Source organism: Leptonychotes weddellii, chromosome 7 (assembly GCF_054177405.1).
Source record: "Leptonychotes weddellii isolate Sample4059 chromosome 7, ASM5417740v2, whole genome shotgun sequence".
Taxonomy (NCBI): domain Eukaryota; kingdom Metazoa; phylum Chordata; class Mammalia; order Carnivora; family Phocidae; genus Leptonychotes; species Leptonychotes weddellii.
The window spans coordinates 74,412,915-74,435,741 of NC_138375.1; the positions used below are offsets into that span (position 1 = coordinate 74,412,915).

A 22,827-nucleotide genomic window follows, 5' to 3' on the forward strand; every position below is an offset into this window, starting at 1 on the left:
GCCAAGTGAAAAAACCATTTACCTAACCATTTTGGTTGTCACCCCTCAATCCTTTCCTGCTCCCTTTGTCCCCCTAGACAGCATTCATTTACTCTAGACCCAGCTGGGGCTTTTGTGACTCTCTGGCCTGCTCTGTGGGGATCAGCTGAGTGAGGCCGGGGACCAGGCGGAGAGTCTTTTCCTTTTCCAGTTTCCCAGGCCCCATGCCCTCTGCCTCTTTTCAAGGAAGATACAGCTTTGTTAAGTGATCTTATATTTATTCCTCTCTGCCTGACATTTTCACTTTCTCTGACTTGAACTTTTTTTCTCCCTGGGTATATGCCAGAACAGGAGGAAGAACTATATGGAACTTACTAGGAAGGGATTTTTGTGTATTTTGGATTATCAACCATGGTTAGGCTGTTTACCTCTCACAGGACTTCCCTGGTGGGGTATTACGTGGGTCTTGGCTCTTCATTCTCTGCCCTGCTGCTCCCTGCCTTTCAGCTGTTTTACTTTTCTTTCTTTCTGGGAACATGGGCAGGGAAAATAAAAACGGAACGTCAGGCACTTTTTTATTAGAAGTTTTTATAATTTTTTGCTTAGTGTGAGGTTTAAGTAATTAGCTCCTGTGATGTTTTGACATTTTGCACTGCTTTGACATTTGCTGTACTCACACCCACACAGTTACGTCTTCACCAGGTATGTTGTATATACATACCTAGTCTTTCACACACATACTATTTTCCCCTGGGGCCAAAGATGACCACAACGCCGATATTCTTCTACTTCTTTATTTTATTTTATTTTATTTTTATTTTTATTTTTATTTTCAGTAGGCTCCATGACCAACATGGGGCTTGAACCTGATGACCCTGAGATTAAGAGTCATATGCTCTACCGACTGAGCCAGCCAGGCACCCCAATATTCTTCCACTTCTAAATTTAATGTGACAGTACTACATTTCAATGATAACTTTGTCTTTACAACTGGTTTAAGTCTATGTAGTCTGAGTAGTTGTACAATAACCAGCTCAGCCAAAGAGAGAGAAGAAAAAAACCAATCAGCAATTTTCATGGTTTACTGTGGGGTGTGTTCTGCAAAGGGAATGAGTAATCTTATTTTGAATTTGAACTAATGTATAAGGAATGCCTTTTCTTCAGCGGAATGATTATTCTTTCCTAAGTAGCTATCTTATTTATAGCCACTATGGAAAAGAATCATTCCCTTAAGCTTTTGAAACCTAGAATTCACAATAACCAGTATCTACCGTTAGTATTTTCAAGCTGGGCCTGGCATTAGCCTCACAAAGACATCCTTAGAGCTAAAACTAGGGAGGTGTTTTGGCGAGCTTCATTATTGATATAGTTCATGTTTTAATTAGAGAAAAAGTGATACCTTTAGGATTGTAAAGATGTATTCTCATCTGAGGATATTCCTGATACTCATGAGGAAGCTCATTTTGTGAAATCACCTCAAAAGACAAGTCAGAGAATAACTGAGTTAGGCCTTTGTTTTTGTTGGCTGCTTAAAAAATGTTCTGTTTTCTGTTAATATTGCTACCGATTCTCATTGACTGTTTTTGAAAATATGTTCTTATGCCATTTTGTTACTTTTTTCATCCTCTTAATTTTATCTGGATAGCATCCCGAGTGGTGTATTTATTTGTGTCCATTTCATACTTTAAAATCTATTCTTTTCTTTTAGGCATATAAATCCAATGTGAGTTTTCAGTAGCTACACAAATTTTGTTTGTAAAATGGTGCTAGAAATTGGTCATGGAAACTAGTTTTGCTTAAGTGCCCATGAACTGCTTTCTAGTGGTATGGCTTGGCTTTATGACCCTGCATTTGAATTAACTTTTGTAAAATCGCAGTACATGTTCCAGCTTCTGAAGTTAGGTCACATGAGGGAGGACATGCTGAGTGTGGTCCTCCCCCACCCACCTGCGCTGGGCTCTCTTTGTAATTGTATCCTTTCACCTCTGACCTTTGGCCCACCAACCACAGGGCCTCTCATCTTGGTGCCATTTTAAAATGACACTTTATACCTGCTCTTAAAAATCACTAAACCTACAGAGTATTTATTATGTATTGGCACTATTCTAGGTGCTTTATATATATTAGCTCATTTATCTACTACAATACTTTCTGAAGTAGGTTCATTACCTTTTGCATTCTCCAGATGAGGAAACTGAGTTATAGGAGATTAAGGGACTGCTCCAAAGTCACACATCAGTATAATTTGGATTCTACAAAGGAAGGCTCTCTGAAGTAGGTTGTGCCCAAGGAGCCCAGCCTAGGGAAATGGAACTCCAGGGGGAAGTTTGGATGAAGTTTTAAAGCCTTGTCTTTGTCCCCATCTCAGTAGTAACATTACAGCTCTTCGGCCATTTCCTTCTTTTCCTTTTCCAGTTTCCCAGGCCCCATGCCCTTTCTTATCTGAAGGTTATCTCTTAACAAGTACAGAATGTAACAGAAGATTTTGGTGTCCGGCATAATCCTAGCTCTCCCACTTACTTCTTACTCTTAAGTCCTCTTAGCTCTCTTTGACTGCTAGATAAAGATATTGCTAGCAACTTTTGAACGTCCATCTTACTTTAAAAAAAATTCTTCCTCATCAGGTAACCCTGCTAGATCATCACCACTATTTCTGTTATTGATATTGTTATTAGGAATGCTTTGTAAGTTATGAGACCCTTATAATTATGTATTATCTATATTTTACAGCCTCCCCGGCTTCTCTCATTAAGGCTTTCTTATCCTGTGAAAGGCATGATATTAGAGAAAGGCTATGAAATGAAGTAGATTTATTTGCTGGGCATTGTTTACATGGTATCTCAAATAGTTGTTATAGATTGTGTGTTTTATCTCACTCAAAACCTCACAGCGGTTTTTACAGAGAGGAATTATCAGTGCATTTTATATATGGAAGATGATTAGAGAGGCCAGTTTGTATGCAGTCCAAGTTCTGTCCATAGCTAGTAAGTGGAAGAGCATGCGTAGCAGACATCTGATTTCTGCCAGGCCATAGTTTCCGGAAACCCCCTGCTCCACTGGTTAGCGAGGCCACATCCATGCACCAGTGCCGGGTACATGACTGGTACCCAAACCACTGATTCGTGGTTGATTCTGACATTCCTTTAACACCAGTCTTACCAAAGGGCCTGAGTCTTAACTTTGTTTTGGAGAGACAACTGGAAGAATGTGCTATTATTGGTTGGAGGAAAGTATCCAGAAAGAGTGAGTGTGAATGGGCTAGTTTGTCTATTTGCACACTCAGTTCTGAGAGCTCCTAAGTGAACATTTTTCAGATCATTCTTGTTGTGAGTTCCATACATGTATCTGGACTTCCAATCATGTTGTTAAATGCCTGTGAAGAATAAAGCTGTGCATCCTGCAGTTAGTCTATGTGTTAGGATCTCTGGGCAGGAAAACAGCTTGTTGTCTAAGCAACTAGTTGTCCGTGACTATGCCTGGTTAGGGTATATTCCTTTAGCAAGAAAAAGGCGAGATATATCTTCTGAATTTGGTAAGACTTCTAATGTTTCTTGGTAATAATAATAATGGCACTAAAGTCTTAGTCGTGAGTGCTTTGCAGGCATTACTTCTTCTAGGCTTGGAGACAACTCTAGAAGAGGCCAGAATTCCTAGCCTCATTTTCTAGATAAATCAGTGGAGGCTCAGAAAGGGTGAGGAAGTTGCTCGGGTCACATAGCTGGTAAGTGGTGGAGCTGGGATTTTTGTACCTGAGTAAGTTAAGTGGTTGGCTCCAAAACTCATGAGTCTAAATGCCATGATGCATGGCTTTCCTCCACACTGAAGTTGCTACATCTGCTCACAAGCGCTGGCTTTTCTAGATATCTTGGAATGGTGAAAAGATTTGGTTAAATGTTTTCTATGATGAACCAGCCCCAGATGTATATATGTAGCTGGAAGATCTCCTTCTGCTACCGTACCAACAATTTTGGTACTAGATCTCTCTTCCTTTCTCTCTCCCTTCCTCACATATTTATGAAATATCCTACACTATGGTAGACATGGTATCTTGTTAATACCTTGATAAAGAAGACACATCAGTTCCTGCTCTCCGAGAGTTTATGGTCTAGTAGGAGAAATTTCCATTACAGTTTTTAAAATACACAAATCATGTTCCATTATAATTGTAATAATGGATTCAGAGGAGTACAGAGAACTACAGATAATCAATTGTAAGTGGTCCCAGCCTAAGCTTGCAGGAAGGAGAGGGGCAGGGAAGGCTTTCCTGAAGAAGTGACATTTAAGGTGCAAAGAATGAACAGGAGTTGGCCAGATTTGGGGGAGCAGAAGGAAGTAAGGGATGTGGCAGATAGTTCTGGGCACTGGACAGTATAGCAGAAGGCACTTAGAGAAAGTTTGCCCAGGCAGCCAGAGTTCAGTAAGAAGAAAAGTATGGGGGATCAGTCTGGAACTGTTGGCCGGGGCCAGGTTATGCAGGACCTTGTGGGCCATGGGGAGATGTGGACTTTCACAAGTTCTGAAGCCATCTTGAGAGCTCTGATGCTCCTCTATGAAGAGGAGAACCATCTTCAGGGAGTTCGTGACTTTGGTCTGGGAATAGCTGGTCTTTGCTGCTACCTGTGGAGACACATTGTGCTCACAGATGTGGTTTGTGAAGACATAGAAATGTTAGTTGGGGCTACTTCCCTCTCCTAAGATGTTGTATTTTAAAAATGTCTGTAAGAAATAGAAATATCTTTCCCCCTGGAAAAACAAGCCATTTCATTCTTCCTATTGCCTTTTTATTGCGCACTTTTGGAAGGTAAATGAAGGCAGGAAATGCAATCTAATCTCCCCTTGTCAGTACTCAGGGGAGAGATTCTCAGAGACAGCACATTTCCCAGCCTAAGTAGAGATGAAAATGAGATAAAGCCCAGTGATTTAGATGTTACAGCGGTAAATTATGGAAGACATCTATTTTGTGAGCTTCCTATTTCTTTCCTGAAGTTAGGATGGGGAAAAAAAATGAAGAACCTTGGGAAGGGATTCTGTAAGGAGGTGTACATTTAAATCTGTATATTTTGTTAACATAATCATGGGTAGTTAGGAAGACTGCTTGTTGAACAGATCTGAAACATGGGCAGAGAGATTTAAGTTTTATGTTTTCCTATGTATTTTCTTAGATATAAAATCTAAGTTTTATATATTCATGTACAGCCAATATTCACCTTTGGGAAACAGATTGGCTGTAGTGCCTAAGCAACAAGGAAAGCTTAAAGGGTATAAAACCTCACCATGATATTTATTATACAGTGTTGCAGTAGGGGAAAAAAAAAAGGAACTATAACAACTCCTCTATGAGGCTCTAGTCCATCAATCAAACCTGAAGTAGTAGTATCAGCAGCCTATTTGCTACTTTATGAAAGCTCAGGGTATGGATTCTAGCATGTCCAGCAAATGAGGGCTCAGAAATTATACCAAGACCTGCCCAAGTGAGGCCTGCCAATCAAGCTTTGATCTCTCCAGCCAACCACAGTGATGACCTGCATTCTCTTCATAAAGAAATACAAATGTACACAAATCCATTATTACTGATTCACCTTCAAGCATGGAAATCAATGACTTCCAACCCATGGACTCCAAAAACCTCCGTTAGTACCCTTGGGTTAAAAGGAAGACTCAGTGATAGCTCTCATGAAGTAAGATGGCCCCATTAGCACTACAAAAAAAATCAAAACCTGAGTCTTTGAATTTTCAACCATGACCTTTTATATTTATTTATCCCAGAAACTTGCAGGGGACATGGATTGGTTCTCAGAAGGACAGAACTATAGATTGGCTTCCTAGAAAGACAAGCAGATGTGCCCAGAAATAAAAAGCTAGTTGTGGCCTGTAGCATTTACTGAGACCAGTACATAATTGGAACCCTAATTTGGTCACAACTGGAGTTTATTGTTAATATTGGGTTCTGTTGCCTGAAAGTTGATTTCTGTTCCCTTGTATAGAGTCGTCTTTGGGACTGAACCACTGAAAAGCAAGATTTCTTTACTAGAGGATGTGATGTGGAATCCTGTTAGTTCTCCTCCTCAGGAGTCAACATTTGCTGCCTATGGGCTACACTCACATGTCTCTGTTCTAGCTTCTATGGATCCTTGCCCCTGCCCTCCAGAGATTTGTCCTCTTAGTTGGGGAAATAGTAAAAATACACAAAAGATAAATGTCACTATCAGGTACTGTAGACACCCACTGTTAAGTAAATGAAACCATGGGGATTCCTCTTCATAGGAGATACAGAGGCTCAGTTACCTCATGGTAACTGCTGTTGGTCTAGTTTGCGCCAGCACTAGTGTGAATAGACTTCTGTCCCCTCAGCTCTCTCTACTAGTTTTCTCTCAGTGATCCCATGGCCATGGTTTAGAAATAAATGTGCTAGAAAAGGTAAAAGCCCACACTCTGGAGTCATTTTGAAGAAAGAGTTTTTGTTTAAGTTAGAAGGCAGTTCTCAAACCTAAGAGGTGGCTAATTCAGAGGGATGTGGATCTGTGCTATGTGCTCTGGGCCTTGACAAATGGAATCATCCTTAATTCCCTCCAAAAGAAACCAGCCATAGACCTAACCTGGAGCTCCCTGCCTCGAAGCCTGATTCTCTGCTTGGGACAGCAGCCTATGAGAAGGAGGGCAGGTGGAGCTGGGGGTTGGGGGCAGTGTGAGGGCCTGCTGGACAACTGATGCCTGGTGTGCCAGGAGCCAGGAGATGCACCTGCTACTGAGGCTGGGCCTGTGGGTTCTGCCAGGTGGGCCAGGCTCAGGAGCACACAGTGGTTCCCATCATAATGGAACATCTGGGGAGAAGTGGGCAGGAATGCAGATGTCTAATGAGATGAATGGAGCCCAGACAGAGATGTCTTATTAAGGACTCTTTCCTTGTAAGTGACAGAAGCTCAACTCTTCCTGGCTATGGCTACAACAGAGGGTATATTGGCTCACCCCTGAAAAGACCCAGAGCAGGCTGGACGCAGAGCTTCAAACAATACCATCAGCTCTCTCTGTCTCTGCCCCTCCCCTCCTTCTTACCTTCGCTCAGAATTCCTTGACTCTGGGCATCTTCCCTCTCAGGTTGTTTCCTCCGGCAGCCCTTGGTGCACAGTTCTTTGGAGGGAGTCTCACTGGAATGATTGGGCTCTTACTCTACTCCTTGTGGCCAGGGGATGAGGTGCTTGGCCAGGTCATGGGTGTACCTTGGAGCCCCAGAGTGAGGGGAACCCAACCTAAACCATGGGAATTGAAAATGGGAGAGAAGCAGGTCCTTAAAGGCAAATCAGATTGCTGTGGGCATTTTCTGAGATAGCATGTGATCTTTGTCAGCTTCCATCATGGCATACAGTGGCCAGAGCCAGAAAGCACAGAAGGTGATGGCACAGCCCATCAATCGCATCTTCAGATACTTGCAAAATAGATCTCGGATTGAGGTGTGGCTTTATGAACAAGTGAACATGCAGATAGAGGGCTGTGTCATTGGTTTTGATGAGTACATGAACCTTGTATTGGGTAATGCAGGAGAGATTCATTCTAAAACAAAGTCAAGAAAATAGCTGGGTCGGATCATGCCAAAGGGAGATAATATTACCCTGCTCCAAAGTGTCTCCAACTAGAAATGATCAATGAAGTGAGAAATTCTTGAGAAGGCCATGTAGTTTGTTTTTTTAAATGTTCTTTTTTGGGAGTATAGTTGTAAAACATTTGTTCACATTGTTTTGATTACCTTCATGTTATTACTAGATGACAATAAATGCTATGGGATTGTTTTCATTAAAAAAATATTGCTGTGGGCAAGCAAAAATTTCCCATGTGCACTTGGGGTTGTGTCAATAATCAGCAGTTGGGAAGATGAATGATCAGGCACCTAGAACATTGATCTGTGAGCTACTGGATCTAGTTACTGGCCTGGGGCACAGGGCTGGTGTGACTGTTTTTCCTGTGTTTTTAATGTAAAATGAGCATAGTGTATAGAATAAAAAAGTATGTCAGATTCCTTTTTTAATGCCTTTCTATACTATTGTAAAGCCATAGTAATGAGATGAGTAGTTTTAAAGTCAGCCTTGGTACAAATGATAACACTTGAGTTAACTTAAAGCCTCTCTCATTAATTGAGGCCTAGAGTGTTGGAAAAGACCCTATAAATCATACTTTCCATAGATAGATACTGATGCTTGGGGATAAATATACTGAGGAAGTTAAAATACTGTCTTCTCGGGGCGCGTGGGTGGCTCAGTCGTTAAGCATCTGCCTTCGGCTCAGGTCATGATCCCAGGGTCCTGGGATCGAGTCCCACATCGGGCTCCCTGCTCGGCAGGAAGCCTGCTTCTCCCTCTCCCATTCCCCCTGCTTGTGTTCCTGCTCTCGCTATCTCTCTCTCTGTCAAATAAATAAATAAAATCTTTAAAAAAAAAATACTGTCTTCTCCTTTTACAGAGTCTAGTATACGAGCAAGTCCTGATTTACACCCCACTTAGAAGCAGTTTCATTTATACAGATATGCTTTAGTAGTATTCATCCATCACTGCCTTAGTTTCTCTATTGTCCTGACTGTCACACTCTGGAAAAAATTTGCCTTTCGAGGATCTCTAGTTTCAGCAAAAAGGAAGAGAAGGAATCGTGCAAAGGAAGAACGGCTGAGGTAAGCTGTCCACCCCTGGGGTGAAGACCCTACTGGTTGACTTCACCATGGCAGAGAGAGGACTGGGCAGAGTGTCTTCCGGAGCTCACTAAGGTGCTAGCCCCTCCAAACCCCACATTTCTCTTCTGTAAAACTGGGAGAATAACGCACTTACCCGATGGTGTTCTTTAGAGTGAGTTCCTGCCACATGGTAAATGCTCAATACATATTCATTATTCTCCTATGCTGCCTGCCCTCCCCCCCCATCACTGTTAATAGGCTGTTATTCTCCAACATTTGACTTAACAGGTATTTATTTCCTTTAAAAGTTACACCCTTGTCTTCTGGAGCCTTAAGGACTGATCATTCCTACTTTAGCATGAATTAATTCACTTAGATTCTTTCCTCCTCATTCCTGGATAGAAAACTAAATTTTGATGGAGGTGGGTGAAGTTGGCGGGAGTGGGATGAATTAGCTTGATCTGTCGAATTTGGGGCGGTGACCTGGGCCTGAGGGGCTGCTGCAGAACTTAGTAGTCGGCAGGTGTGCAAAGAGGCTGGAAAATAGTAGAACTTTGAGCGGAGGTGTGCGGGAAGGGAGAATGCTGTCTGAAGACTTTCTTTGATCCCGAGCTTTGCTGCAGAATGACTGGATCTGGCAAAGGAGTGAGCAACCTACCGTGTTCTCCTCCTGTCCCTTATAATTTCTTGCCCCCAGAACTTGGGCTGGAGCTGCTAGGACTGTATTAGGAGGTCTCATCTGGAAACCAGCCCCATTTGTAACATTGCTTCCCTGGGCCGATGAAGTCAGTAAACAGCTTTCTGGAACCTCACCAGTTCAGGAAACCCAGGGGCTGCCTGCACTTTACAGATAATAGTTTTGTAATGAGGCCTTCCTACACTTGAAAATGTTTCTTCACCACAGCCCAAGTGGAGTGTCTCCTCCGAAGGGGCCACTTTTAGTTACTCCCTTTGCTGAATATATGCCTTGCACATAATAGATACCCCACAAATGTGAAATCAAATTGAATAATTAGTAAATAATTTTTCTATTAATTGAAGAAAAACTTCTAACTTTTATTTTTTTTTTAAAGATTTTATTTATTTATTTGAGAGAGAGAGCAAGCAAGAGAGAGCACAAGCAGGGTGAAGGGCAGAGGGAGAAGCAGACTCCCCACTGAGCAGGGAGCCTGATGTGGGACTTGATCCCCGGACTTGGGATCATGACCTGAGCTGAAGGTAGATGCTTAACTGACTGAGCCACCCAGGCGCCCCAAGAAAAACTTTTAATTTTTAAAGTATTAGAATAACTAGGATAAATGATATGGTATGACATAAATGAACTTTATCTTTTAGTTTTCTGATATTTATTGAATAGCTTTGGTCATTTATTAAAAGAATATCTCAAGGAGCTGTTTAGCTGCAACTTTTAAAAAAAATATTTACCACATCTTTATCAATTTCTTAATATTTATGCAACAGTGAACTTTTTCAAATAAAACATTGCATAAGTCCAAAGTTCTGTTTTTAAAGAAAGGATTTAGTTTTACCATGTTATAAATTGTCAGACTCAGAACAATTACATAAAGTCTGGAAAAAACAAACAGACAAATAGATGAACCCAACGTAAGAAAGTTAAATGCAAACTTTTGTTCACAAAGCCATACGTTTTTGAGTTAGGCTATCTCTTATACTCCTGAGAATATCCCACATTGCTACAACTACTAGAGGGATTTTATTTTTCAAGGTTACATAGACAAAAATCATCAGTTTCTCAAATACAGATTTAGAATGTGATTCCAAATCTTTCTGTGCTCACAGCTCTGCACATAGTCCTCCCTTGGGTTTTTTGCTGAGAACTGATTTAGGCATCTTCATCTCATTGTTGGTCCTTTTATATTATTTATATTTTTATTTTTGTGTGTCATTTCCTTTCCTTCCTAAAAGCGGGTGTAATGCCTAAGAATGGTGGTGCTTTTGGTATCCTCTGAAGGTATTTTCGGAGTGCCTACCTAGGCACTGTGCTAGGAGTAGCATGCAGGGCTGCCCTGCTCTGCTTACCGTTTCACAACTGGAACGAACTACAAGCTCTCAGAAGTCTCCTTGATTAAAAAAAGTGTCTGTGGATTGTAGACTTCATTTTCAAGAGCTTGATCCTCTTAAGACCTACTGGCAAGAGTAAATGAGCAGGCAAAGACTTAGTGAGAGCAGAGCCATCGTGGAAGCTTCAGTGCTCCAGCCATATCCCCTCCTCTGGTGACGTGCCCTTCCTCCCACCTCTGGGGCTGTAGGTTGTGTGGCTTCACAGCTGTGTCCCTCACTGGGCATTGCCCTAGATGGTGGGAAACTGCCTCTCCCAAGGTTGGCCCCCTCCAAGGGGATGCTCAGAGCCAATGACTGCTTGATGAGAGGTTAAAGGCCCAGCCCTCCTGTCTCCATTTGGGGCATCTCTGCAGTCCAGGCTCCAATGCTCCCGGTGGGATCTATTTCAGCTCCGGTGAAACCACACTGTGGGTCACCTTCTCCCTCCCAACCTTCCCCCCTCACGTCTTTACAGGGGCATCTTAAGGGGCACTGCCTTTACCCCAAAAAACCATCTGCATGCAGCTCTTCATCACAGAGAATGTTTCTAAGAAACTCATTCTAACAGACACCATTGTTGAATTTCTTGAAGTGATCTCTAAGTTTTTGGAAGAAACAATTAGATGTCATGGAAACAATGGCAATGGTTTTGAAGAGTTTGGTGATACATGGACATTCTGAAGACAATCAAGGGAAATTTTGCTGGTGTGGTTACACCCAGGCTTAAAATAACATTTACGGGAGGATGAAGAAACACAAATGTGCCAGAGGGATGGGCATTAGGTGGCACCAGAGGGCAGTGAAGTTAAAAGGAGATAGACAAATACTACAGGAAATCATTTTTTATAGAGTAAAAATTTTAAGTTCTTAAGTATTTTTAAAAATATCACCAAATGCTAACGTTGGAGGAATCTTTTTTAGCTACAGAATCACACTGTGGCCTGGAGATTCAAATGTTGCAAACAATTAGTTGAAAAGCGCCTACCACTTACTATTCCTATACTATCTCACTGCAAAGATCAGGAAATGATCTTTAGCTGTCAAATTAAGAATTCTGTGAATTAGGTGTTTTTTTATTATTTCTAAAATAATAAGGTCTTAAGGTGGTTAAATGTCATTCCTAATAGTACATTTGCCTGGAGTATAGCAGCTACTCAAGTGTTTATTGAATGAATGCAAGAATCGGTGGATAAGGCTGGGAGTTGAATGCAAATCCTGGATTTTTTTTACCGTTGAGAGGAATGGAACTTACTTCAGAGAAGCTGCACAATCTAATGGGACTTCCAATACTTTTGGTTATTATTGCAATTAGGTAAATATGTCATCTTGACTTTTTTTAAAAACATAGAATGAACTTCTAGGAATCTATTGCTGGACATAATCAAAGGTATGAACCAAAATCTCCATGTAGATAATTGTTCATCACTCTGTTACTTTTAACAGGGAAAAATTGGAAATGGCTCAAATATTCAACAATAGGGAAATGCTTAAAGAATTTAATAAACTCTGTAGGTTATTATGTGATAATTTAAAATATTTTCAAGACATTTATTAGTATGCATTTTAAATGAACTTTATTTTTAGAACAGTTTTGTAATTACAGAAAAATGACAAAGATGGTACAGCAAATTCCCATATATTCAGCACTCAGTTTCCCCTCTTTTTTTTTTTTCAGAGTTTATTTACTTATTTATTTGACAGAGAGAGCATAAGCAGGTAGAGTAGCAGATAGAGGGAGAGGGAGAAGCAGGCTCCCCGCTGAGCAAGGAGCCTGATGCGGGGCTTGATCCCAGGACCCTGGGATCATGATCTGAGCCAAAGGCAGTCGCTTAGCCAACTGAGCCCCCCAGGTGCCCCTCAGTTTCCCCTCTTGTTAACATTTAGCATCACTATGGTACATTTGTTACAGTTAATGAACTGACAATATTATTAACTTAAAGTCCATACTTCATTCAGATCTGTTTAGATTTTACCTAATGTCATTTGTCTGTTCTGGGATCCCATCCAGTATACCAATTATATTTTGTCATGTTTTCTTAAACTCCTATTGACTATGACAGTTTTTCAGACATTCCTTATTTTTGATAACCTTCATAGGCTTGAGGAGTATGGTCAGACATTTTGTAGAATATTTCTCAAATGGGATTTGTCTGATGTTTTTTTTTTTCTCATTATTAGGCTGGGATTATGGGGTTTGGGAGAAAGACCACAGAGGTAGAGTGCCATTCTCATCAGATCTTATCAAGGGTGCATACTATCCACCTGACTTATTACAGTCAATGTGATCCTTGATCACTTGCCGGAGGTAGTGTTTGGCAGGCTTCTGTAAAGTTATCGCCCACCCCCACACACTTCCCGTACTGTATTCCTTGGAAGGAAGTCATTGTGCACAGCTTACACTTAGGGATTGGGAAGTTATGTTCCGCTTCTGTGAGGGTGGAGTATTGACATAAATTGTTTGCAATTCAGCAGGAGCGATTTATCTAGTCTCCCTATTATTTATTTATTCAATCATTGATTTATAGCAGTATGGACTCATGGATATTTATTTTATGTGGGTTATAATTTTGTGTTATAGCCCAACACTAATTTATTTACTTTTTCACTCAGATTGTTCCCGCTTTGGCTATTGAGAGCTCTTTCAATTGGGGGCTGTGTCCCTTTGGCTTATTCCCATCTTTGTATGTGTATTTATTTTCTTCGGTATTTCCTTACTTTCTTACTATAAGATGCTCAAGACTCATCTGTTGTTTCCTGCCCTAGCCCTAGAAATAACCATTTCCTGAAGAATTCCTAGTTCCTTCTATTGGAGAATGGTATTAGAAACCAAGATTTGGACACTAGGTGTGCTCATTGCTATTGGGAAACATTTTTAGTGGCATAGGACAATGTTTATTATAATGTGAAATTTTAAAAACACATGAAGTTAGATAAACAGTGATATCAGTTGTGTAATGTAAAAGCTATAGATATAAGTTCATAGAAAAATAAAGAAAACAATATCAATATAGCAACAGTTCATTTATCAAAAGATTGTAAGATTTTTATATTTTTATACTTTTCTTCCCCCCTCTCCACCCCAGTTCTGGATCCTGAATCATACATCTGGCAATTACAAAAAGAAACAACAGCTAGTGTTTTTTTTTTTTAACCTTAAAATTATTTTTTTAAAGTAAAATGAGGCACAGAGCACCTGGGTGGCTCAGTTGGTTAGGTGTCCACCTCTTGATTTCAGCTTAGGTCATGATCTCAGGGTCGTGAGATCAAGCCCCATGTCCAGCTCCATGCTGAGCACAGACCCTGCTTAAGATCCTCTCTCTCTCTCTCTCTCAAATAAATAAATAAATAAATAGTAAAATGAGGGAGATCTTGTTAATGTTACTCATCTCCTCAGACTGTATTTTACCGATCATTAAGCAACATTCTCAAGGTAGATACCATGAATTGAACCAGAAGCTGTTATCAACATCTGTTCTGAGGAGAATTTGAGGACAGTTAATGTAATGAGGGAAATTTTCCAGTGACCACAGTGTGGTGAAATGTCTTACCAGTATTAAAATAATTCAAAAACATTATTCTTATGTCAGGGTTTCTTAAACTTCAGTAATTCATAGTTTCTGCCATACCTACCCACCACCTGTACAATATGTATTTAATGGTTTTCTCTAAACTGATTTTTTTTAAAACTCTAGGTACACTTAAGAAAATTTTTTTCACTACCCAAAATAAAAATCTCCTATCATGAATAGAATGTGAACAGAAAACAGATTACATTGGAACAAAACAATGTTATTAAAGGTAAAAAAGTAAAGTAAAGGGTGTGCTGATGTAAAGTCAGCATGTAAAAATATGGCCTAAAATTTCTTTATGGTTTTGGACCCTACTTCAGCACCTCATCTTGGTTTTTCTTGCTCCCTCCAAATAAGCTACACTCTTTTTTTTTTTTCTTAAAGATTTTATTTATTTATTTGACATAGAGATAGACAGAAGAGCACAAGCAGAGGGAATGGCAGAGGGAGAGGGAGAAGCAGGCTCTGCACTGAGCAGGGAGCCCGATGCAGGACTTGATCCCAGGACCCTGGGATCATGACCTGAGCCAAAGGCAGACGCTTAACCATCTGAGCCACCGAGGCGCCCTACGCTACACTCTTCTTAATTTAGAGCCTTTTATTGGTCACAACCCTCCCCGTTATGCGTTTCTTCTGCCTGGAACATTTAGTTCATGTCTGCTCATTTGCCAGCTATCAGCTCATCCTCAGGGAAGCTGTTCTCTGTCTTCCTGACTTGATCAAATCCCCAGTTACAGTTCTTTCCTTCATATATTCTGCTTTGGAGCACTCTTTCCAGTTGGGATGTTATAATAGTGAGATTATTTGAGTGCCCATCTTTTTTAGTTTCCTCCATGAGGGTGTGGATCTGGTCACACTGTTGTATTCCAAGTATGTTGGATTGTGCCTGGCCTATAAAAGGAACTCACTAAATACTAAAATGTATGAATAAATGAACATTAACACTCCCTAAGTGTTTGACATTATGATTGGTGAATTCCAAACATTCCTTGTGAGTGTAGTATTTTTCCTCTCTACTTAATTTGTTTTTTTCCCAGGTCATGATGAATTTGACTAATAAAGAGGGATAGGAATAGACACCAATTAGCTTTTCGTGTCCCTGAGAAGGATTTTGAGGTTCAAGCCGTGTCCTCCTCCCTACTCATCTCAGACTCCTGCTGGCAAGTTTGGCAGCTTGCACCCATCTGGGTTCAGCAGTGAGAGGTGGGTAGGAAGAGAGAAGCCGGAGTATTTCTCCTGACACCGCTCTGCTTCTTGGAGAGGCTCTGGCCAGGGTAATATGTCTCCTATGCCTCCAGGCCCCGCACCCCCAACTCATTCCAGTGTGATACTTGCTTCACTGGGTGACCTCAACCCCTGGGCCCCAGTCACCTCCTCCCTCTGTCCATCCTAAGGGCGACAGTCACTGTCTGCTTTTGCCAAACTCTGGGTTGCCTTGTGGTCCCCTGTTTGGCTTCTTGGCTTTTCCACCGTCCGTGCAGCCAATTCCCCACGTTATATACTCCCTTTGCTTCAAATACCCAGAGTGGTGTGTATTTTCCTTACTGGACCCTGACTAATATAACTCTTCAGAAATCGGGCTAAAAAGAGAAGGAGGAAACAAACAAGCCTGTACATCACTGTGATTGTAATGAAAGTGATTTCTTTAGTAAAATAAATACATAAATAAAATCTTTTGCAACAGTCTTTCACTATCAAATCCCAGGAGTCAGTATGGCCCACAGCCTAATATGTAGACCAGTATGGGTGTGCTGGGAATGGTCTGCTGGCGGGCAGGCCCTAGACCAGCCCTGATAGTGTTGCGTGCACTCCAGGATAGTTTCCTAACACCTTGCTAGAAAAGAAACCCTCATTTATTTTCCTTCTTTTTTTAAATTTAATTTTATTTATTTACTAAATTTATTTATTAAAAGTTTTTTTTAATTTTTTTTATTATGTTCAGTTAGCCAGCATATTTTCCTTCTTTATTTCTTTATTCCTTCTTTCTCTTCTTTCCTTCCTCACTCTCTTTCATCCTTCTTCTTTTGAGAAATATCAAAGAGTAGATCAAGGAACAAAGCAAAAGAAGAAAGGTGTAAGGCGACTCAAACTAGGGTTCTGCCCATTTAGGTACCATGTGGCAGAACCTGATGTGGAATTTTACTAGAAGAGTTCCATGAAGTACAGTTTTTAGCCCTTTATTTAAGAGCATCTGATGTTTCCGATTAGCCATCGATGCCCTGAGCTGCAGGTGAACCACCTTCCCTTGCACTGGTTTATGGCTAAACTTCCTGATTTAGTGCTAGTATGCACACATTGCTTAGGGAGGGCAATGACTCACTGATTTTTGGGGAAGAATCGTTGAGAAGTTCTGGAGTCCAATCCTTAAAGGAAGGCTGCATTTTGATGCTAGGGGAATTAGCCTGCCTTTAATTCCTGGTTCTCTCTGACCCTCTGCTTTATATGTATTAACTAACCTTTGTTCTTTGGGTTTCTGTTTAAAATAGGAAGCATAAATCACAACACTCTAATTTTATCTTTTCTGAGAAAAGGGTTAACACCAGCTCTTCTTAGTGTCCTCAGTGTACTTTCTAGCCTCAGGCTCTAGGACCTAGAACTTTCCCATTCTTCTTAGGGCTGGGGGTGGGGTCAGTGCACTGCAGGTGGGGAGGGGGGATACTATCCTGGCTCTGCAATGTCATTCAGTTTATTATCTTCCTGCTCTTGAGTAGAAAGCTTTTAGTCTTATTTCCGTCCCAGCCCTAGTATATGGTCAGGAAATGAAAGAAGGAATTCTAGGAAGGACCACTACTCAATTCTTTGTTATTAAAATCCTGTCAATTCTTTAAAATTGAGGGAAATGCTAATATCCTCAACTGTGTCTGGTTATTTCTGTTTAGCAGTGTAGCTCTCCATCACACGGTGAAGACTGGCTCTTTGTCAGGCACTGGGCTAGCGCTGGGAGTACAAACAATAGTGGTAAGATGTGGTTGCCACTCTTGAGTTGACAGCCTAGAAAGTTGTTTGTTCACCTTTGGACAGATCTGTATAGGAACAAGAATGTTTAACTCATATAATCTCCTACAACCTCTGTAAGTTTGGAATACAACATTGGCCTTCAACTGTTCATGATTATGCCCATGTTAAGAAATACATTTTACAGCAGACTCTGTACACACACCCATGTACACACACACGGTTTAAAATTCAAGAAAATTCACAGAGTAACCTCTGATGTTTTCCATTCCAGTCCATTTTTTAATAGAGTTGCCGGTTTGACCATTTTATTGATTTTATGACCCACTGATGGGTTGTAACCCACAATTTGGAAAAAGCTGATGTCAGTATAATTTGGAATTGTTATACAAATTAGCATAACAATGCTCCCAAAAGATGATTAATTGACTTGGCTAGATGGGAACTGAGAATGCAACATCCTGGAGTTTTCTCTCCTGCCTCTAAATTTCAATAGCACCTATGTAGATATTTAACTTGGCAATTAATATATGCATTGGGTATTGAAACATATCTTTCTATTGTCTTAAACACTAATTAAATTTTTTTTGGTTATTACTTTGTTTTTTTTTCACTATATTTTAAGGATCTGAATATATAGCATCCATGTCTGTGTTTCGTTATAGCCCATGTGACTCACTATAATAACTTACATAGAAGAGTCAATGTTAATTTTATTTGAGATTAGATACTGAAGGGCATCATTTGTAGATGATCAGAAAGGATGACACGCTTTATTAATAGTTAAACTTGAGGTTAAGGTATAAGCTCTGGATCTAGTCTTCATGGTTGGAATTCTGGCTTCACCATTTACTAACTGTGTGCTTATGCATGAAATGCTTCAATAGTTTATGGTTTGGGAGACTAAGTTATTCACATTTTTATTGACTGAATTTTTAACAGGTGTAGTAAACTTGTCTAGCGAGTTAAAAAATCTAGGGATTTATTGCTGATTCAATACAAAGTTAATATAATAATAGGTATTTTATGGCCCAGACTACAAGTATGTTTAGTAATCATGAAAATTGCAAACTAAACAGTAGACTGTCTGATGTTAGGATATTGGATTACCCTTTCAAATGGGCAAATTTACAATTCTCCGTCCCCACCACAGTGTTTCATATGCAATGAAATGAAATGTCTTCTTTTCAGAACCTTTAATAGTCCTTTGTGTGTTAGTTTAGAGTTACACATTTATTATTTTCTTGGTACATATACCTTTATTTTATTCTAATGATGTGTCGTGTGGTTATAAAAAGGATATATGTCAATTTGGCCCTTTCTTTAGAATTCTTTTCATGAATTTTCATTGGGAAAGAGCAAAGACAAAGATTCACTGTGGCAGGTTAATATAAGGTAGGTACTTAATGCATCATCTGTGTTTGGAGTACATTGTTTAATTGCATCTTGGTTCATTTTCTATTAAATTTGAACTGTGTGGGCCATACACTACCCCTTCTGAAAGGAGTTGTTAAACTTACTGTTGTCAGTGGGAACTTCAGAAATTATACCAGGGAAGTACTTATCCCATCCTCTGGCAATGTTCTTGTACTTGCACATAAAAATTCTTGTAGAGTATATGGATACAAAATGGATATTTTAGAAATAAATCTTTATTTCTAAAAAAGGTAATGATGTTTATATAGATGAAATTTTAAAAATCGTCTCATGTGTTCTCACCCCTTAGTCTCTTGGATATTCTGGTAGTTGCCTTATAATCTGCCATATTTACTGTACTAGCTGGTGATTTTCATTTTTCCAAACATGCCAAGTATTCTTTCCTTGAATGATTTATATGTTAGTATGGTACTTATAAAAAACTATTTTTAACAACAATCATCTAGAAGGTACACAAAATGACCTTATTTTTCTGTTCTGCCAAGGTTGTTCATGCATTACAAAATGGAAAGATCGCCAAATTATTGATAGAATTGCACTGCATTTGCTAGAGTGTTTAGTCTTTGGGAATTAAGTCCGTCCTGTTGACAGTATGGGGTCCAATGTTTATGATGTAGTTGCTCCTCACATCTATTATTTGTCAAACTAAAGGCAGAAACAAGTAAGAATTAGGAATGCAATTTTATATATGGGAAAAATAGGAATGGAATTCCTAAGAAATTAAAAAAAATATAAAAGTACAGATCCTAGACCTAGACTGCGTAGGTTCAGGTCCCAATTACAAAACTTATGAAAGGGTAAATGCAAATGAAAAATTAGAGGCTTAATTCTCCTTAAAAGTAACAGATGAGACTTCTACCTCCTGCCTTTTCTTAGAATATTTACTTTAGAAAACTTGTAAGTTCTCTGTCCTTTTGAAATGAGTGCAAATCTTTTAAACTGCCACATAAAACTTTGCCCCCTTGAAGACCCAGGAATATCTTTCTTGAGGACCTGTGAAGCACCTCTTTGAAATGTTCATTTCAGGGAGGATAGCACCCCTGCCTCCCAGTTTCTGTGGGGGAGGGGAAGCCTAATTTTGGTAGGTTGTCTGGTCCCGAAACTACCTTCTGTCATAAAGATGTGAGAAGTATATTCTTCCTCTGGGTAAAGCCAGTTAGCTAGCCCAGAGGATCACCTGAATTACCAGGTGAGTTTAGGATGAACGCTATGTGACAAATGGTGCATCAAGTCCTCTAACCTGGGGCCTAGTTATTGTTTATCTTGAGAGTGTGTATGTAATGGGCTGTATCTGTTTGGCTGGATACAAGGGTGAGATTTATTTCTGTATTTGCAGTGTCTTAGGGGAATGACTGTGGTGCACATCACGTTCTGGTGTGATGCTCATTCAGTAATAGAACTGTTTTCTTTCTTTTCTCGCTTTGCAGAAAGGTTTTTCTATGGCTGGCAGGAGATTTTGTTTTTAATTACATTTCCCCGGCGCTTACTAGATATGTGATTTGAGGCAAGTTTCTGAATCTCTGTGTTCCTTATCTGTTTCCTTATAGTTTCCTTATCTGTTATTGTAGATAATAGTAGTACTTGTTACTACTGTTTTTACTAGGATTGTTGTGAAGATTAAATATAAAATGACTAAGTACATGTAAAGTACTTAGAGCCAGGTAGTAGTAGGTAAAGTATGAGTACTAGCTATTATTATTACTATAAGTAGAGATTTAAAGTGCTCACTAATATTTTAAAAGGAAGTTTTGGCTTTATTTAATTCTGGTTCCTACTCTAATACACTGTATTTCCAGAAGATTTTCAATGAAAAGGCCGTTAAACTAGAAATCCATCAGCAAGACATAAAATCTCAGCCCAAATTTCACCATCCACATGGAAATTGTGGGGTTAAATACTTCCCCTAAATTTGAGAAATCTGTGAAATATTACTCTTTCATTGGTAATAATAGCTCATGAAATAAAAATCCTTACCACAAAGGCTTGCATGGCCTTTGTCTACTTCTGCAACCTTAACCTCCTACCATTCTTTCCCTTGGTAACTAGAAGGTAGTCATATTGATATTCTTTAGTTTCCTCTAACAGCCAAACATGTTTCACCTCACGGCCTTTGCACTTGCTTTTCCCTCTGCTTGGAAAGCTCTTCTTTCACTTTTTTGCAACTGCTGGCTCCTTCTCATCATTTTCTCACTTGACCCTGTTGTGTTTTACAGCAATTGTCACTATCCAAAATTCTTGCCTGTATTTGCTAAATCTGTGATTATGAATATAATGGATGGGTCAAAATTCAAACTTCTATTGGTCTGACTCAAAATCTTGTTTTCTTTGTATGGCACTGAAAATGAAAACCCCCTCTTCTGTCAAAAACTGTAAAGGGTCTGAGATTTTACTGCTCTTGCTAGTCAACCAGTTAGTTGCCACAGTTTCATGGATGCTGACAGAAGACACTAGAACCCTGGGTGAGAGACAAAGGACTTTATGACTTATGACATAGCAGATGAGCTTTATTATATATCTGTTTTCTTTTGCTATTCACAAGTGTCACTGATTCTTCATTGCTCACACAATAAAGTCAAAAGACCTTAACAAGAAATATTAGGCCCTTTGTGATGTGACCCCTGCCTACCTCCTCTCTCAACACTTCCTTAGTCAAACTATGCTCCATTCATACTGTAGTTCTCCCTGCTTACTCATTTCAGGTGTTTCAAGTCTCCCTCTGCTTGAGATGTACTTCTCCCTTCCCTTCCATGTTTACCTCTGTCTCTCCTTTAAGTCTTGGTGTACATATCACCTCTTCTAACACAAATAAGCCTTAACCTTCCGTCTATATTTTCTGTACCTATCCCTCTCTCAGTACTTGGTGAGGTTATTCTAGTTTCCTTTTCATTATTTTTAAGTTCCTGGAGGGCAGAGATTATCTTGTGTTTTTAGGTATATGCCCAGGACCAGGACAGAGCCGGGCCCTGAGTTGACTCTCACAGCCATTCGGTGAAAGAGCATATGGATGAGTAAATAATGGAGTAATTCAGGTGTTAGTGACTGAGAACTTCCAGATTGGGGAGAGCAAGGATGACCCAACTGTTATAACATTTCATTTACGTTTGGATAGCTATATGTATTCCAATGGAAGAAATGTAGTAATGTCTTGTAGTATTGTTTTTATTCCTAATTAGTTTTGTTTTAGAAAAAAAAAAAGGGTTATCACACTTCCCCCTATCATATATTCTTAAGTTTAAAAGTATGTATCTGGAAGGTCAAGAGAGCTGAAGTCAAATAGTTATTGTCTACCAAGCATTGTGTTAGGGTTTCTCCACACTTTTATAATTCATTTAATCTTTATAATAGTCCTAAGAAGGGATGCCTGGGTGGCTCAGTTGGTTAAACATCTGTCTTCAGCTCAGGTCATGATCCCGGGGTCCTGGGAATGAGTCCCACATCAAACTCCGCACTCAGTGGAGAGCCTGCTTCTTCCTCTGCCTGCCACTCCCCCTGCTTGTGTGCTCTCTCTTTCTCTCTGACAAATAAATAAATTAATTTAATTAAATAAATATAATAGTCCAAAGAAGATAAAGTTAATTTCCTCTTCTTCCTAATGAAGAAATTGAGGCTCAGATATGAACATAAAATGCCCCAAGTCACATGACCAGAGTAAACCTTTACTAAGTGCTTATGACAAGTCAGGCATTATTCTAAGCACTTACATATAATCATGTACTCTGAGGTAGGTATTATTTTTATCTCCATTTTTTAGATGAGGAAACAGAAACACAGAGAAGTATAGTAACTTCCCTGTCAGCTCACTCCTTATTGCCATCTGTTCCTTTAAGTCCTTGAATATATTTATAATAGTTGCTTTACAATCCTTGCTTAATAATTTTAACACCTGAATCATCAGTTCATGGTTTGTTTCTCTTGATTGCCTTATTTCTTGGCTGTGGGTTGTGTTTTGCTGTTTCTTCTTATGTCTAGTAATTTTCTTTTCTTTTTTTTTTTTTAAAGATTTTGTTTATTTATTTGACAGAGAGAGTGAGAGAGCACAAGCAGGGGGAACAGTTGAGGGAGAGGGAGAAGCAGGTTCCCCGCCAAGCAGGGAGCCCAATGCGGGGCTCGATCCCAGGACCCTGGGATCATGACCTGAGCTGAAGGCAGACGCTTAACCATCTGAGCCAC

General features: G+C 39.8%; 1 protein-coding gene and 1 pseudogene across 14 annotated transcripts in view; both read left to right on the forward strand.

Moving 5' to 3' along the window:
* MCTP1 (multiple C2 and transmembrane domain containing 1) overlaps positions 1-22,827 on the forward strand; it is a 494,794-nt gene that overhangs the window by 10,340 nt on the left and 461,627 nt on the right. The window lies entirely within an intron of this gene.
* LOC115943113 (small nuclear ribonucleoprotein E pseudogene) lies at positions 7,074-7,610 on the forward strand (annotated as a pseudogene).